Source organism: Parasteatoda tepidariorum, chromosome X1 (assembly GCF_043381705.1).
Source record: "Parasteatoda tepidariorum isolate YZ-2023 chromosome X1, CAS_Ptep_4.0, whole genome shotgun sequence".
Taxonomy (NCBI): domain Eukaryota; kingdom Metazoa; phylum Arthropoda; class Arachnida; order Araneae; family Theridiidae; genus Parasteatoda; species Parasteatoda tepidariorum.
Window position 1 is genome coordinate 41,382,947 of NC_092214.1, and position 19,138 is coordinate 41,402,084.

Below are 19,138 nucleotides of genomic sequence, written 5' to 3' on the forward strand. Positions count from 1 at the left end.
ATATATATATGTATATGTATATATATATATATATATATATATATGTATAAATAAATGTATCATTTAGGCCAAAGGGTTAAATTGCAAAAAAAAATAGATAAATAAATAAAATTTTTCTCGTAGCTATTCCAAATGAAAAAAAGTCATTCAATGCATCGAAAAAATTAAATGCCCTGTGGGATAACAACAATTTGCTAAAAACAATTTTCATCGTTGGAAATAAATGCAGAAATCGACACCCTCCTCCAAACATTTTAAATATATGAATCATTTTTATATATTATTTGAATAAAAATAAACCTGTAAGCTTAATTTAAACAAAGAGGAAATCCGAAAAAAATATGAATTTTTCTTTACTTATATACTTTATTTGTTTGTTTTATTTTTAGAAAAATCAATTTTACAAATTAATACTACAATAACCGCACATATGTCTTGTTAAAAAAAACTGATTTATTCTAATTGTAGTAAAGCTATACGTTGTTACTAATCAAGAAATAAACTAAACGCCACTTTTTTTTTTATAAGAATTCGATAGCTGTCCAAATCGATAGTGCAATAGCTACACATAAACTTTCAAGAGAAAATTAGTGTCTATTTCCGTTAATTGATGCAGCCCTCAGGCTTACAAATTTTTGGATAAAAGTTTTCAAGCTCATTCGATTTTCCGCCCTGAGTATATTTTTTGTACATTATTTATTTAATTATTTAATGCCATTACATTTGTTAAGATATAGGCAATAGATTATTAGATTATTTCGGTTATTGATTAAAATTGTTTTATCTTTGGCTAGACAAAATGTCTGTTCTTGTGAATTAGTTAAGTTAGAAGAAATGTCTTTAAAGCATAATACGAAATTTAAAGGGTATTGATTCGAAAAAATTGAATGAACGTAAATTTTAAACGCAAAGCTGAAACATTTTTAAATTATTATTATTAATATTTCAATTTCGCATAATTTTACTATATAAAGTTTGAGATGAATAATTTTTAAAAAATTTAACTAATTCTCGTTCTAAAAATAAAAAAAAATAAAAGTATTTTTTTCATTTTATATGTGGATAAAATAATATTTCGTTGTCTTTAAACTCTTAGCTGCAGTTTTTAGGTAAATGTAAAAACAGAAAGTATATTTTTTAATTCTTATTTTAATAAGAGTTAACTACTATCAAAAATTAACTAATTTTAATATCATTTATTATTTTTTTGGACAATATTAATGCATGAAAGATTTTGGAATGTGTTTAAAATAATTCTTAGTTTGTTAAGAAGAAAAGTTTTACAAGCTTCATATATTATTTAAACATTTGAAAGGCTTTTCACAATATTACAATATTACAGCCTGCAACCTTTACATATTGCGAAGTTGCATACCTCGTTCATACCACGCATCGCGTGAATTAAGACATCATAAACTTTATTGCATGCTATAGTTTAACCTGGACGATTATATGGTACAATTTAATGGTTTCGCAGTAGATCGTTAAGATACGTTTCCCAGTAGATCACCGAAATCAAGCACCACTGGTTGTGGTCAGTAAGTTAAGTGTTCGTTCGCGCTGGTCGTCTAGCTACCAAACCGGGGAAACCATCCCCTCTGCAGAGGATCAAAACTCAGATGGCATATCTTCTGATTATCCACAGGGATATTTCCCAGACCGTCATCTATGTCCCATTGTGCAGCTCTCGTGTGACGTGAATAAAAGTACTACTATTACAACTTACACTTAATGAAGGTTGCAGCGATTTAGAATGGTATTATGTCAACTGTTATTTCTCATTTATATATTTTTAAAGCGAATGAAGTTTCTAATCAAGTAAGATCTTACCACTCCAGTTTTTTGGGATTATTTATTTGATATCTTATAGAATATTAGTTTATTTCGCTTCATTTCTTTGAAGCTGAGGAATTTCCCCCTCAGCTTGAATAACCTACTTCAATTTTTTAATCCTACTGCTTAAGGATTTACAAAGGTGGGTGGTATGTTACTATCATAGACACAACTTTAATTTTAAAAAGAAATTCTTCACGGCTTATTAAACTTCAGTTAACTATTCATATTTCAGCTAGTCTATTCTCAAAAAAAGAAAGAATTTTTGCTTGGTGAGAGTAGCATTCTTTACAAGTTATGGAGTTTTAATACGCGTGTATTCAAAGTTATCAGGCAGTTTAACAAAGATTCCGTCATTTAAATTGAAAAAAAAACTTACCAAATTCATCACACTATCTTTTCGTCGGTACTCGAACTATTCGCTTGCTTCTATGAGCAGATAAAAGGATCCTCAAATGGTAAATGCACCTTGTAAAAGTTAGATCCCCTGTTTGAAGTGAAAGAAGACGTCCACCAACCCCAAATCTACTACCTTTTCATCCTTACTTGAACTTGTTATCTTTTAATCAGTATTCGAACCCACTTCCTTTTTATTGGTATTTAGTCCCACTATCATTTAATCAGTAATCAATCCTGCTTTCATTTGAGCAAGTATTGAACTCACTACCTTTTGACGGTACTCGAACCTGTTATAATCAGCTTTGAAACCCACTATAATTTGAGCAGGAGTCGTACCCCCTATCATTTAATGAATGCTGGAACCCACTATCAATAAAATCAAAATGTCCCGCAGTGGACTGATCGTTAAGACACGGTTCCCAGGTCCCGCAGTGGACTGATCGTTAAGACACGACTCCCAGCAGATCACCGAAGTCAAGTATCACTGGTTGCGGTCAGTGTGCGGGTGGGTGACCACTTGGATCAGTCTGCGTAGGGACTGAGGGTGTGCGATGTTGGTCCTCGTTAAACTGTGCTACCGTAAAGTGTTCGTTCGCGCTGGTCGTCTAGCTACCAAACCGGGGGAACCATCCCCTCTGCAGAGGATCAAAATTCAGATGGCATATCTTCTTATTATCCACAGGGATATTTCCCCGACCGTCACCTATATCCCATTGCGCAGCTCTCGTGTGACGTGAATAAAAGTTCTACTATTACTAATTACGCTTAATGAAGGTTGTAGCGATTTAGAATGGTATTATGGTTCAACTTTGAACTGCCAGCCTATTATATTATTATTCAACTTTGAACTGTCTACGGTGAACTGAGAGAACAATGATGATGATTAAAATGATTAAGTTGCTTTTAATTCAATAGAATTTAAACGATATTTTTTATCATAGCTATTACGCTGTTAAAAATTTAGTTCAATATTGGGACAACGTATGTAATTTGAACCATAATGCTGAGATATGGTTTCATATGATGGATCATATAAATTATGCCCACAAATTTTACTGTAGCTTGTGCGTTTTGCAAAAAAAAAGTCCTAGTTATTTTTACCTAGTAAAGTGAAGTAAAATATCCTATGCATTTAAATACTATACTATAAAAAGTTCCGGTAAAAAGTACAGAGCTGAGGCTGCCGGTACTTTTAATCGTGAAATTCATTTTTACCGAATCATGTTACAGAATAAAAAATCTGATATACATTAATTTTTAAAGTAATAATTATCATAAAATCACTAAATCACACTTATTAAGTAAATATTAGTGTAAAAATTATGTTATAACGTTTTACGGTAAAAATGGATTATACGGTAAAATGGAATTTACCGATAATGCACACAAAGTACCGGTGCTTTATACCTTAATTTGATTCGGATTTTTTTTAAAGTGTATATTGAAATACGAGTTCTAACTTTTTTGAAACTAGCCTAGAGCTGCAAAATTATATTTTTAGTGAACAATTACTTATATTAAAATACTTAATGTAAAGTATTGTTGCAAAAAATATCCCAAAATGAACAAAATCATTAAAGCTGCAAGATTTAAAATGTTTTCCACAATTTTTATCTTTCTAACAGTACGATATATAATTTAAAATTTTTCCAATTATCGGGAATCTACATTGTTTGCAAAATAGTTTTTAATTCAATAAATCAAAAAAACAATTAAACACAGATTGCTGTTGTTTGAAAATTTCATTTATTGCAGTCCTTTTTAAATCAATAATGGTTTTTAATTTTATTTATTTATTTAAATTGAATTCTTTCATAAATGTATCAATAAAAAGAGGTTCTCCGGAAACTGCGTGTTGAAAATGTCTGAGTAAGTTTAGTTTATCAGTTAAAATTAATTAGAATAAGAAGTTAATTAATTATTTCTGAGGCGATGAATAACTAGCTAAACACGTTATTTGAATGAAGCTTTCGTGTTTGAAAGAAAAATATTAATTTTAAAAGAGTCTCCTTCTTTGTTTACTACCTTTCATCATTTTTTTTACTTCCTCTTACTTTGTTTTTACGCAAATTTTAATAACACTTATATTTCTGAAGGAGAGTTTGTTTTCTGACAGAATTGATTACAGTTATTTATTATCGGCATTACTTTTTTATTTCCTCGATAAATGAATTAAGAAAATGAAATTAATTTACATTTGAAACGCAGATATTTTTTAACACTTTCTCTACTTTCTCATTTAAATGTTTTAAATTAAATGTTTTCGTTTAAATGCTTTCTAACACTTAGAATTTACTTGGGAAAAATTAAATAGGCATACAGGAAATCGTAAGTCCTTTTTTAATTAAATACATTCAATTTTTGAATACATGATCTATTTATATAATAATTTTCTTAATACCAGTTCTTTTTTATACGGGTTGAAAAAAAACTGTAAGAAATTGATGTATCAGATTTAATTAATATGACACACTTAAGCAAAAAGCTGAAACACATTCATTGGCGTGCAAAATTTTTCGGTTGATATATTTTTATTTCAATTTGGTTACAATAAAAATGTAAAGTAAGCTAATATGTGTTTTTCATAACATATATATGTTTTCAATACAGCACAGTTTTTATATGCATCTCTTTAAATATACTTCTTTTAAAAATAATTTGGTTAAACAGCCAACTAGGAAAACTTCGTTTTGATCAAATAAAAATTAAAGATATCAAACATTACCTATTTTGCATTTTAAAAAATTTAAAAAAAAAGACAGAATTATCTGCGATGTGCATTTAACAATGAGTGATATGTCTCAGGGAATGTTTATATTATTGGATATTGCCAGACATTGCCTGATTAAAAACTTTGTCTCATGATTAAATGCTTTATTCATTCACTTTCTAAACGCCCTTTAAAATTTTGACTAAGAGAACACGATAGATATGTCCATTATCAAGAATACCAGAAATCATCATTTGCTGCACATTGTTGAAATATTGGGAGCAGATTCACCTTCAACAATGCCAAAATTATTTCCACTCAAGTCACATTAGCTCATTTTGGTGTGCTGGAATCTTGATTTATGCTGCATATGAATGCTGGTTTCTTTGTTTTATGCAGTATATGAATGCATGAAACCAGCATATGAAGGCTGGTTTCCTTTTTAATGATATTCGTTTCTCACCACCTCTCCTTAGAGCGCGGAATTGTATTCTACTCTGATTTGCTCTTCTGTCCTCTCTTTTTTTTTCTCTCTCTCTCGGCTACTGTGGTTCTTTCAGTCTTGTTTCTCAACTTTACTTTTCCATTTTCGTGGACAACTTTACGCATTATACTTCTTATCGCTTTTGTTTCTTCTCATTCACGTCTGGCAAGTCTTAAAAATGGCCAGATTTTGAGTGTTTGAAACATATGAACTGTATTTATATATTTTTAAAGAACCTGAACCTTATTTATATATTTTTAAAGCGAATGAAGTTTCTAATCAGGTAAGGTCTTACCACTCCAGTTTCTTGGGGTTATTTATTTGATATCTTATTGAATATTAGTTCATTTTGCTTCATTTCTTTAAAGCTGAGGAATTTCCCCCTGAGCTTGAATAACCTACTTCAATTTTTTAATCCTACTGCTTGAGGATTTACAAAGGTGGGTGGTTGGTATGTTACTGTCATAGACACAACTTTAATTTTAAAAAGAAATTCTTCACGGCTTTTTAAACTTCAGTTAGCTGCTTATATTTCAGCTAGTCTATTTTCAAAAAAAAGAAAGAATTTTTGCTTGATGAGAATAACATTCTTCACAAGTTATGGAGTTTTAATACACGCGTATTCAAAGTTATCAGGAAGTTTAACAAAGATGCCGCCATTTAAATTGAAAAAAACTCACCAAATTCATCAGGAATATTAAGTATTCTAACATAAGTAATGCATAGTTTGCTTAAACTTACATTAGAAGTTACATCCAGCACCTTGGTGAGCGTGACCAAAATTTCTTTATTGAATTTGATTAAAAGTTTTATTTTTGCTTCCTTTCTGAAGTCTCCTTAGCTTTTAGAGCACCAGTAACTCTACTTAAATATGGAGTTAGTGTATTTAGAGCATAAAGGGGTACATTAAATTTCATCGTATTTTAATACTTTGCTTACAGTGGCACTTATACAGGGCAAGGCTTTATCAAATGCTTCCTTTAATAGTTACCAAAAGAAGTATCTTTTATTAAAAGAACTATAATTACTTTTTTGAAGTTGAAATTCCTTTTAACTGAAACTTTTTAATTATTAAAACTTTTTGCTGTTAACTCATTCTCTATCGATTATTAAAAGGCTTACGTGGTATGCAACAAAATATGTTTTTTTTTCCTGATTTCTTTGAATTCGAAAATTTCATCAAAAAGAGAGAGAATTTTAAAAACTTTGATCATTTTACACAAAATTTATAATCAGTTTTAAAGAAATATAGGTATTAATTTTATGTGTAAATCTGTTGCAATTTTCAGTGAATATTATGAACAAATTTTTAAAACACGTATATTATTCTATACTGAAAATAAATGACCAAGCAGAATTTATTAAATAAATTATATAAGTTACTTTAAACCAAGATTACTTCCTTTAAAGTTGTATATTTCGTTTTCTTTCTCAGGTTAACAGTTCATTATTTTCTTTTTTCTCTGTCTCTGAAATAAAATTGGGTTTGCTTCCTTGCGGGTATAGCAATATATTTTTATTACAATGGGATAAACTGCTGACTCGTCTAACATACTTGATAATCGACTTTGTGACTTTTAGTTATCGAAAATCTAAAACTTTTTTTCTGCCGAAGGAATGTTATTTCCATATAATTAATTCAAGTTAAAAACGCTCCTCTGAAAAAGCTAATTTACTGAAAGTTTTAAATTCATTCGATATTTCTTTAAAAAAATCTTGCTATAGAGTAGTTTTGCCTATTTGTAGAATTTTTGAAAAAAAAAATTCATTTCATTTAACTCGCATCAGTATGATAACTACAGTGGTCATTGCTATTTCATAGTTGTTCCAAACAAATGATAAAAAATGAATACAGAAAACACAGCTTTGCTGTTTTTTTGTTTTCACTGATATATTTCAAAATCTTTGTATACAGAAATTGGATGCTTAAAAGAATATGAGTAATACTTTGCATTGAGACAAAAGTGACAAGTATATCACATGTTTAAATTAAAAAGAAACATTAAAATTTCTGTTTAATATGAAATTCTGTTTTTATATTGCTAATTATTATGTAAAACAAAACGAACTGGGAGCCCAACAGGAATATTTGCTTTACCGAAGATTTTCGAATAAATATCCAGGTATATATTCCTCATAATAACCAGTAAATTACATACTGATTTATTACTATATCTTTATGTACTTAAATTTGATGTTCTAAATAATATGAGAATTACTTTGCCTTGAGACAAAAGTAACAAGTATATCAGATGCTTAAATTAAAAAGAAACGTTAAAATTTCTGTTAAATGTAAAATTATGCTTTTATTTTACCAACTATCAGTTAAAATAAAACAAAATTGGAGATCAACAGGAAAATTTACTTTACCACAAATTTCCCTATATATATTCAGATATATATTCCATATAATAACCAGTCAATTCTGTACTGTTATATTGCAAAATCTTCATATACTGAAATTCGATGCTTAAAGCAAAATGAGAAATACTTCGCTTGCTTTCCGATATTTGCTTTTCCATCTATATTTCCAGAATATATAATTAAATATCTACATTTATTGCTTAAAAATCCTACTTTTTGTTCGTCTGATATTTTGTAATTTTATGTTCTTAGAGCTAATTTTCATGATTTTATTTTCAAACTTAAAAAACTTTTCTTCCTATTCTTTCTTAAAATTAAGAATTTTTGTAAACAGAATAAACTATCTATCAAATATAAAATATATTAACTATATCAACAGCATATATCAAATACCAATTGCAAAACTTAAAATTATCCTAAGGCAGAATTTAATTCTATCTAATAAATAAACAAATAAGATGTATCGAGAATCCTAAAAACAGGTAAACTTTCTTCAATTGGTAAAGAAGCAAAACGTTGACCATATTCCTTAAATTGATTACTTTTTTAGTAGTCCAACATATCTAACAGGAAACTTAATTTTATTAGATATACTTTACTTTGAGAAAATGTAATTTTTCGGATGTTTTTCTTTCTTAAAAACTTTTATTAAAAAAAATCAAGAAGAGAAAAATAATAAGTTTAGAAACAAAAAAAAAGCTAAAAGTTCATTCTAAGATGAGAACTTAACTTGAAAAAGAATTCTCTTGTCTACATGGCTTCAATCTAGACGGCGATCGATTCAAGCATTTTTCTCCTTCTTCTTGCTTGAAGACAAATAAGCTCAGGAAAAATTACAATGCCCATCTCATTAATAATTCAAAAGAAATAAAATCTGATCTTTCGAAGAACAAAAATATTAACGAAAGACAAAGGAATATTTGTAAATCACAGCATTTTTGAGAGTGTTTTTGAATCCCAATTGAAACACAATCATTATTTAAGAAAAGTTTGTTACACAATTTTGATTAGATTCTAATAAAAAAGCACTGTAAATGGTAAAGCCAATTTAAATTAGAAAAAGATAATGAAACAGAAATTACTAAAAATAATGAATTGTGTCAGATGAATTTTACGGTAATGAATTGTGAAAAATAGTTTAAAAGCATTATACTTTTAGATTTTCTTTTTCTGATTGCCTTGTATGTAATAAAGTGAATTAAAGAAAAATTTATATTTTCCTACGATCCCTTGATATTTTATTCAAACAAAATAAGAGGTATTCTTATTAATTATTTTTACAATTTTTTATGAGCATTTTAATGTGTCTGTTTGATGATTTAGAGGCGCATTTATTTATCACAAAGCCTTCTCAAATCTTTAAGCAGTCAAAATTTGGAGAGAAATTAATTTGGACTTACTTTAAGACAGTTTAAAGCGTATGTATGTTTTAAATGCTATTTGGAATTGATACAATGGCGTACAAAAGTTCTTAATCAGTTTATTTTTGCAACTTCTTTCAGCTTTGAGCTGTTAATACAAATAAATTTAAAATATCCCTAAATCTTTTAAAAGATGCACATAAAAACCGTATTGCTTTAAAAGCATAAGGCTCTTTTGAAAGATAAGTAATTTTTATTTTAATCTATTTATAATAACAATTACTGTCTGAAGAATTTTTCACTCCACTGTACAAATACGGAGTTAAAGTGTGATGAAACTTCTACTATTTTTTTCAGATGCTTGCTAATACCAAATCTTTCATGATAAAACCTAAAACTTGATATTTACTATATTATTTACAATGAAAGGCGCTAATGCGCAAGAGTGACATGAATGCTAGGTCAATTAAAAAATGTCAAATTTTTAAGACAGCGTTATGCAACAACAGTTTTCAATTGAGTTAAAGAAATTGGCGACCAAAACATTTAATTAGTTACTACAATCCTAGGAGAATGCGATACTAGTTGTGAAACATTTTTGATTTGCAGAATGTGCAAAGCACTTCATATAAAGCTTTAAAGAGGTCTTCATTCGTTTCAAACGTTTTGAGCATTGACTACTGACTGAAACACCTTTTATTTTATTTTAGAGGTTCAACTGTTTGATTTACATCGCAAATTAAAGACGGTTAATTTAATGATTTCAGTGGACAAATGTAGATGACAAGTTACTTCTATGGATTCTTGCAGACTGCTTTGTATCAAATAGGCTTCAGGGGTTACATAAGCTACTTTTGTGAAAAATATTTGGTGGCATTCGTTACGCATGGCAGAAAACAATAATGACTTTAAAAACATAGAATAAAAACAAAATTAAAATGTAATCAATGAAGTAAACCAACTACGAATGTATTCTTAAGTCTAAAAATGTTTATTAGGAGTTCAACTTAGAGATACGAGATTAGTGCTTAAAGTTATGAGAACTATAAATTTATAATAAAATTATCTAAAATATGAGCAGAGTTTTAAAATACATATTGTATTGAAATAAGGGATTCAAAACTTCACTAAATTATGAAATTGATAACATGAAAAACAAATTTGAAATCAAAAAAATATTGCCGAAAATTATGGGTTCTGAAATTGAACGAGCTAAAAGAATGAACTAAAAATAGCAAAAAAAGATGGTTTTATTTACCTCATCGGTTTAAGCAGTCCAGGATCACATGACTAAAGTAATGCTGAGAAATTATGAATAAATTATTTAATTTATCAATGAAAAAAATAATCAAAGAAATTGTTCATGAATTAATTAAATAATTAAATTAATTAAAAAATGGAAATACCGATTGAAAGTGAACCAATTTAAATAGCAATTTGTGTTCCTTTTAATGTAGGATGTAATGAATCAATTTTATCAAGATTTTTAAAACGTGAAGAACTAAAAATAGTATCTCCAAAATATACCACGGTTGGCAATTTTTGTGTTATTTTAAGAAATATTTTTTTCCAAATTTGATTGCAATAATCTTTTCGCTTAAAAGTTTTGTTTTTAAATATTTTTTAAAAGACCTTTGGTAAAAACGATCTGATGAGCTTGATCTAATGCTGCAAAGTCTATCAAAATGAAATGTTTTCCGCTTAATTTAAGCTTTTAATGTCCAGCTACGATATGCGTCTGCATAAGAGAAGCACTTGCAGAGAAAAATAGTATTAAATAGATTTTTCTAATTGATATTTCGTAAACCAAATGGATATTTCTTTTGGTTACATCGTCCTTCAGTTTTACAAAAGCTCTGAACTTTAACTTCAGATTCAATTACAAATAGTTATATCATTAATATATATATATATATATATATATCACAATCTTAAGATTTAAACATTTTTGTTGCTACTCATTATCACTTTCTTTCTTTTGAGAAAAAAACTGTTTTTTCAAAAGTATGCTGCTCGGTAAAAATTTACTTTACGTAAAAAAGTATCGGCATCCTGAGTTCTGGTACTTTAAACAGTAATTCGATCCGGAATTTTTTACAGTGTAGGCACAAATGAGTTAATTGATCTTAGATTTTAATGCTTAATATCAACAAATTAAAATATACTCGGACTAGTAAAAGGTATGTTTTGATTTTTCTACAAGTTTATTATTGATTTTCGTTCTTATTTCTATGCTAACTTTCAATATATCTTCGATTTTAAATTCTTGTATAATAAAAAAATTTTGCTTCTTTAAATTATTATTTTCATTTTTTTTTTTAAAAAGAAGTCTGATTTCACGTAGTTAATGATCTTTCTGAATTTGCATAATGGTACATGAAAGAATCAATCATAGTACCTGGAACTTCCAACTGAATAAGTTTCTTTTTGAGGGAATGATTAATTAAATGACAGAAAACTGTGCTGAGATATAGAAGGGTTTCATTTCACGATGTTTGTATAGAACTCTCAAAGTCATTTTTTAAAAAAAACTTTATTTATTAAAATGATTAAAAACAATCAATTCTGGAAAATTCTGGGCAAACGACTGTTCTCTATGGTGATGACATTTCTGACTAAGAGAAAAAAAAATGATTTACGTAACAATAAGTCAAATATTCAAGGTATTTAAGACCATTAAATTAGCGATATTTCTGCTCCTTGAATAATGGTTAACTGGAAATTCTGGTTGTCAAAATTATAGTTCTTAGTTCCCTAGATTCAGTAAAAAATATTAAATTGAAATTTAAACTTATAGTAAATGATTTTAATAAATGATTTTCATTCTACGCTCTAACCTATCATTATAAAATAGCCTAATTTTATCACTTTTTATAAGACTATATTTCATTGTTAATTTAACAAAAATCATCACCAAAGTGGTTCTGTAAAAATTACTGAGATTTTTGGCATTTCCATAGAGCCAGAATCACGTTAATATTTCATATTCCTGTAAATTTGACCATACCTGTTTATCAGGGCAAACTGCTAAGCTTATTATTTATGGAAATTAAAATAATTCTAATCAAAATTTTTGTAAGATTATGTTTACCTAAATTTTGTCTTCAGATATTTTCTATTTTACAGATTTATATATTTAAATTTTATTTATATTTTATTTTTTTATTTCTCCTAAAATACTTTTCCCCTGAAGAAATTTTTTCTTTTCCTTTACACAATATATCTCACATACCATCCATCAAAAACCTAGTAGCTGGACTTGATTTGAATATAAATTATTCAGAGATGAAAAAAAGAAGAATTATTATGATATTTCATTTCTTTTAAAACTTCGTTCTCGCAAGAAAAAAATATAATTGTTGAGTTTTGTAGTTCAAAAATTTGTTACTTTAAAAGACGAAAGGAAGAAGATGGCTAAAATTACGTAGCAAAAAGTTTTAAATTTTTGTTTGAATTCATTATGAGATCTAACTCGTTCTATCGGTCACAATAATATTAAGAAAAATTATTCTATTGAATATTAAATATATTGAATTGCTTTAGAAATACCTATTCTTATAGAGTTAATGAAGGACTCGATGTAGATGAACAATTAGAAATTATAATTTCAAATAGTATTTTTATTTTTGTACATAAATAAAATTATTTTTATGTATTTACATGTAATACAAAATTTTTAGGTGTAGATACATTGTTACAAAATATTATTTTATAAATATATATTAATATATTTCATGTAGTGTGTGAGGAACAAAATTACGGAATGGCCCTGTTACAGGTTCGAATATCGGATATTGCAACTTGTATTTTTTTCTCTTATTTTATTTTATTTACCATAGAGATCAAGTAAATTACTTTTATTTGAAAACAGATTAAGCTTAAGCTTTTCTTCTATGCAAAGCAAATGAGGGTTCGATTCAATTCAAAACGCCGCCTTTAGAGTTGGTTTAGAATTGGAAACATTCAATGTGTGCATCAGTTTACCATCTGTTAAGAACTAAAATAAAACATTGTTTACAATACTTAACGAAGGTATTTTTTAATTAGTGCTTTGATTCGTGATTTTCTTTGAGTTTCAAAGTGTCTCACACTTAAAAAATTTTATTGACCTTATATATTTTAATGTTTGAAATCCACTATGCGAGTTGAGTTGGCAGTTCATCAAATATAACCTATTAAAATAAAAATTGTTTTTGTTCATCATTAATATCCCTGTCTTTGTTCCGGTACAATATCATTCACCTCTCATTAAAGTAGAAAAAATTAAGAATTTATAAAAAAAAATAATGTAATTCCAATTTAATAAATTAATTCAGTAATTAATAATCCAACACTGTTAAAAATAGTAGATAAAAATTTCGCCGAAACACTGGTAAATGCAAAAACTTGCATCCAGCTCCATATTGAAATCACCATTAATTATCGTCCAATTAAAAAGTAGTGAGCTCAACTCATTCATGGTTTTCCTAACGAAACTACAACCATGTAAATGGCTGCTAGCCAGCGAGGTCTAATTAAGGATTCCGTTTTTTTTAATTAGTTATTTATTTATTCTAGGCGTAATTATCAAGATTTTTCAGAATTTTAAAAGCATCAAATAGCAAGATTTAGAATTTTTTTAAATCAAATTGGTTGAATCAAATAATTATTTACAAGCAAACACCTTTTTAATAAGAAAATAAACAAGAAAGCATCTTATATTAACATCATTTATCATTTCTGTAACGGAGCACCTGCTGATCGGTGATAGATGTTTGTTTAAAAGAAACTTTCACAATTAGTTTAACTTTTATCCATAAAAAATATCTTGTAAACAAACATACAACAAAGGTTAGATATTTCCACATAAGCTTAAATTAAAGAAAAGCCTGAGACTCCTTTTGGAGTTGCTTAGTGGTTAAAATCACAAAGTTATCGTTGTGAGTGACTAAAGTTCGATCCCCAGTCGCTGCTTGTAGCAATTTTTTCGGCAACTTTTTACCCAAAACTTGGTTTAAGGACTCACTAAAAAATTCATCTGAGAAATGAATAATATTAACTGTAGTTCAAGGATTAACTACAACAATAGTATTTCTAAGGGCCCCACTACATTGGTATAATTTTGCGTCATATAACTTATTTTATTGGTTGCAGATAAATTGGCTCCCATCATTTTGTAAAACTTTGAATGTTATTATTAGACACGTGCAAATATCCTTATTAAAAACGATTAATTACATCTTCAGTGCGTTCCCCAAAACGAAAAGATGCTTGTTGACAAAAATTGTCCAAATCTTCTGTGTTCAACTGATGTCACTACATTTATGACCAACCCGAGCCTTGAATAAATGAGAATTCTTAATACTTTGATCAGTTTAAATATTGCATGCATGATTTTCTTATTTAAAACAAAAATGAGACCATTAAATTTTATGAATTATTAGAAATTAATAGTTTCAAGAATAGTTGCATTTAAGACATATTGGTTTTAAGTACATATTTTTACTTATTTTATCATTATTTTATGTGGCATGTTTTATGACATCTAAAACTTCCATTGATTATACTCATAAAATATCCAATTACTTTGTGAGGGAATATAATACTCCTTTTAGTACTCAGCAAGAATATGTTTTTGCTGATCTTGTAATTGGTGCACATAAAGAGTCTTTCCGAATTTAATGTTATGAATAATTGTTTATAAAAAGAAAACTAGATTTTTAGACTTTATTAAAAAGGATGAAATATTAAATGTTGTGATCAAATTTGGTGATTTCCAAAAGGATATTTTGGTCAGACTTTTCCAAATTTTCTTCCAAATTTTTGAAACATATTGCTTTAATTGCAATCACTGCTTCAATATAACTTGTGAAATAAACGTAATTAAATCATACCAATTGAACTTTATGTCGATTATATCAATTTAATTTCATACAATTTAATATAAATCATATCAATTTTATTTCATACCAATAATTTCAATCTAATTTATACAATCTAAGCAATCAGATTTCATATCAACCATATCAAGCTAATCATATTTATGTTAATTCATACCGATTATATTAATTTGATTTCATACTGATTATATCAATTTGATTTCATACCAATCAATTAAATTTCAATACCAATTTGTTTTTTTAAATGAAATATTATATTTTGTTATTTTATGCACCAAATTAATATTAAAGCGAGCTCTAAGTTCACTTTTCAATTTTTCTAATTTTGACTCAAAACGTGCTAACACTTTCCAAATGCAATGAAAGTGTTTTAGAAAGAATTCTTTTGACAGAGTTACTGTACAACTTCTGCTAACAATCTTATTTTTTTATCTTTCTTATCCTTAGGTTTTTAAAAACCCTTAAATTAAAAAATTACATATACGATATTTTTGCTAAAGAAATAAGAAATCGCACAAACGTTTAATTAAATTATGTTATTTGTTATGAAAAAAATTGTCAATTAATGCAATAAGTAATATTCATATACAATATGCACAATTATAGTTAAATTGTTGAAAAAAATTACTTTAAAAATTAAAGTTAAAATGGACTAAAATAATATTTCCGTTCTGTAATCAAGTATTCTCAATGGATATACATTTTAAATACAGCATTAATTACCTAAGTTAAAGATGCTCATTACACCCAACAATGCAAAATAAATTTCTCACAATCACATGCTTCATAGGAAGTTTTATTTTTTATTTTAATCTGGTTGAAATTTTACTTATGACACTGAGTAAGTTTTACTTTGACTAAAATTGCCTAGGAAGAAGAAGCAAGGAAATTAGGGAAAAAAAATTATAGAAGAAGAGAAAATCGGTATTGGTATTTTCGGTTTTTACAACTAGTGCTGTGGTCGATTTTTTTAACGAAACAACGAGAATTGAAGAAGAATTTCTTTGAAAATATTTTTTTATGTAGAAATGTACTTGTCCATTTGGTTTATTCAATGTTTGTATGTCACTCTTAGTTTGAGTTATAAGATTACTTCAACCAGATAGCTTAACCAGAAAATTAAAAACACAATTAATTGTGATTAAACATTGTTAGAATTATTATCAGACAATTCTTATTAAACATTTTTGTGTGTAAAATTTAGTTGACCATTTTTGCCATGTGCTTGAGCTAGAAAATTAAACACTCGGGCAATTATGATAAAGCATTATTTAAAAAATATTAATACAGAATTTTACTTCGATAAAACATATTTGACGTGGAATAAATCCATTTGGATTTAAGTTTATCGAATTTTTCCTCTCAAATAGCTACTGATTAGAAATACGAAAGTTATATTAGCAACATTCCGCTCATTTAGTGCTCATAAAACATTAAAATTTGGGGTTAAATAACATACAAAGTTGGGGTTAAATAATACTAATGCTTAAATGAATGCAAGAACTTGCTGAGTTTTTTTTTCATCTTCTAAATTGTTTTATTTATTTGCTTATTGTGAAGTTTTCAATAATGTTTTTAAAAACAAATAATTTCCGGAAAAATAATAAATACCTAAAAAAGCTTTGTTAAAAAAAAGTTTCGTAATCATAAATTGATTGTATGTGTAAGCTATATTGTAATTTCTATATTTATCTCATTTTCTCAGAATTTCTCGTCATATTTTTGTTTTTAATTTGGTATATATATATAGTGTTTTTTAAACTTATATGTGCAAAAAGCATGGAAAAATTTTTCTTAGTAAGAAGCAATTTTTTGTACTCATATAGAAAATATTTGAAAAATCAGGATAGTTTCTGGTGAAGTAGAGAAACGTGAAAAATTATTTTACAAATTAAAAAAGGCAAACTATTTTGGAGTAATAAAAGCATAAACGATGGTCTGATGATAGATAATGTTTGCAAAGATTGTTTATCACTCCATTAAACCTTTCACGTCATTAAAAACAGGTTGAAAATGACATCGATTTAATAATTCCTCCTTGAAAAGCCGCAGTTGAAATAAATGATCCGTAAAACTTTTTACGACTTTAAAAATCGCTTTTAATAATCATTACCAAAAAGAATAAAAAATTATTAATTGAGGGAAATTATTATAACCTCTTGCTTTTGTTTTATTTATAAAGAGCAATACAGAATTGTTTAAAATATTCCATTCATTTCTTTTATCACAGTTGAGTCTTTTCCTAAAAACTTTATTCCATTCCTTTTTACAGCCAATAAGTTTTTTTGTTAGCTTAATGAAATATTTCTCTAAAAAACTATAATTAGTTATATTTCAGTTACTTATTTCATCTAACACGCACTATTTCGAAAATTCTGATGCATTAGGTACGCATAATATCTGAAATTATAGTATCAGTAACATGTAACAGAGAGGAAAAGGGACAGTGATCTTTAAAACTTATATATATATATATATATATTGATNATATATATATAATGTTTCTTAATTGATAAATGTTTCTATAAAAAACGAGAATTTTTTTTAACCTTATAAAGCTGTATTTGATTTCAAATTAATAGTGATTAATGGAGGCAGATTGAGACAATTCTATGCATGTCATTATTTAGATTACTCCCATTACTCTGAATCACAAACTTCTTCCATTTCAATGGTCCGAACAACTAAGTCCATGACGTGCACAGTAACAAGTTGTTTTCTCCGACGAATCTAGCTACAATTTTTAGTACAATAATGGAAGATTACGCGTCAGACGTTGGAGAGACGAACGTCTGCTCCTACAGTGTATTACCCAGCATCCTACAGCACAAGCGCCTGGAATTATAGTATAGGGAGCTATTAGGCATAAATGTTTATCCCATCTAGTGAAAATTGCGGGTAGCCTCTATAGCGATCACTACATAACAAAAATTGTGGAGCCAGAGGTCCTTCCCATTCTTCGATGCGTACTGGGTATTGTATTATAGCAGGATAATGCCCGTGCACATGTTTTCAAGACTACACAAGCCTTCTTCAGTGCGCAGTAGGTATCACTTCTTCCATGGTCCGCTGACTCCCCAGATATGTCACCCATTAAGTATGTCTAGGATTTCTTCATTCTGTGACTCGCTCGTAGAGCAGGTGGAGCACACCGTAATACGGAACTTTGGCATCAAGTTGAAGCCATTGGAATGCGATTCCCCAAGATTATATTCAGAACCTGTTTGATTCAATGCCACAACGTGTGCAGGCTCTTATTGCTCAGCGCGGCGGGCACGCCTAATACTTTTTTCCGATGTTCTTTTTTCTTTGTCTTGTAAATTTGTTTGCTCATTTTCACCAAAATCAGTAATATGTGGAATAAGAGCAGCGATGGCTCAGGGGATAGAGCGTTTGCCTTCCTATGAGGTGAACCAGGTTCGAATCCCAGTCGATACGAATTCCGCATCCGGTTTGCACAGACCACAGTGCTGACGTGAAATATCCTCAGTGGTAGACGGATCATGGGTTAGAGTCCCCTTTCCGTCAAGCTAACCATAGGAAGTTCTCGTGGTCTTCCTCTCCATGTAACGCAAAGGCGGATTAGCTCCATCAAAAAGTCCTCCACGAAGGCAAATTTCTCCCAATACTCGATCCAGGAGTTCCCTTGTCTTCTGGATTGGGCTCAAGATTACAAGGCTACGGAGTTGAATATTAGTAGCCGTAAACCCATAAAATTGGGTCAGCTGTTCAACGTCGGTTTTAAAATTATATAATATAAAATAAAATATGTAGGATAAGTTTCCTCAATTTCTGAAAATTCCTTCATAGTGTTGCATTTTTCACAAGCATTAGTGCATTTTAAGAACCATCTTATAAAGAATAGTTATTTTTTCTTCATGTTTTTGACTAAAGAAAGGTCCACTGAACAAAAAGCGTCCTTATTTCTTAAATTGAGTAAAAGAATTTTTTTTCTGAAGAAAGATTGTTTCCCCTCTTTCATAAAGATGAAAAATTATGTCGCTTTATCCATTAAACTCCAAGGTTTTGGTATCATACCAATTGTGTGGAAAGAAGCATTCTGTTCTGGTTACAAATTTATATATTTTAACTTGCGTGATTATTGTAT

General features: G+C 28.3%; 1 pseudogene; it reads left to right on the forward strand.

The window, feature by feature from the left end:
* LOC107439188 (acetylcholine receptor subunit alpha-like) overlaps positions 1-19,138 on the forward strand; it is a 180,600-nt pseudogene that overhangs the window by 125,849 nt on the left and 35,613 nt on the right.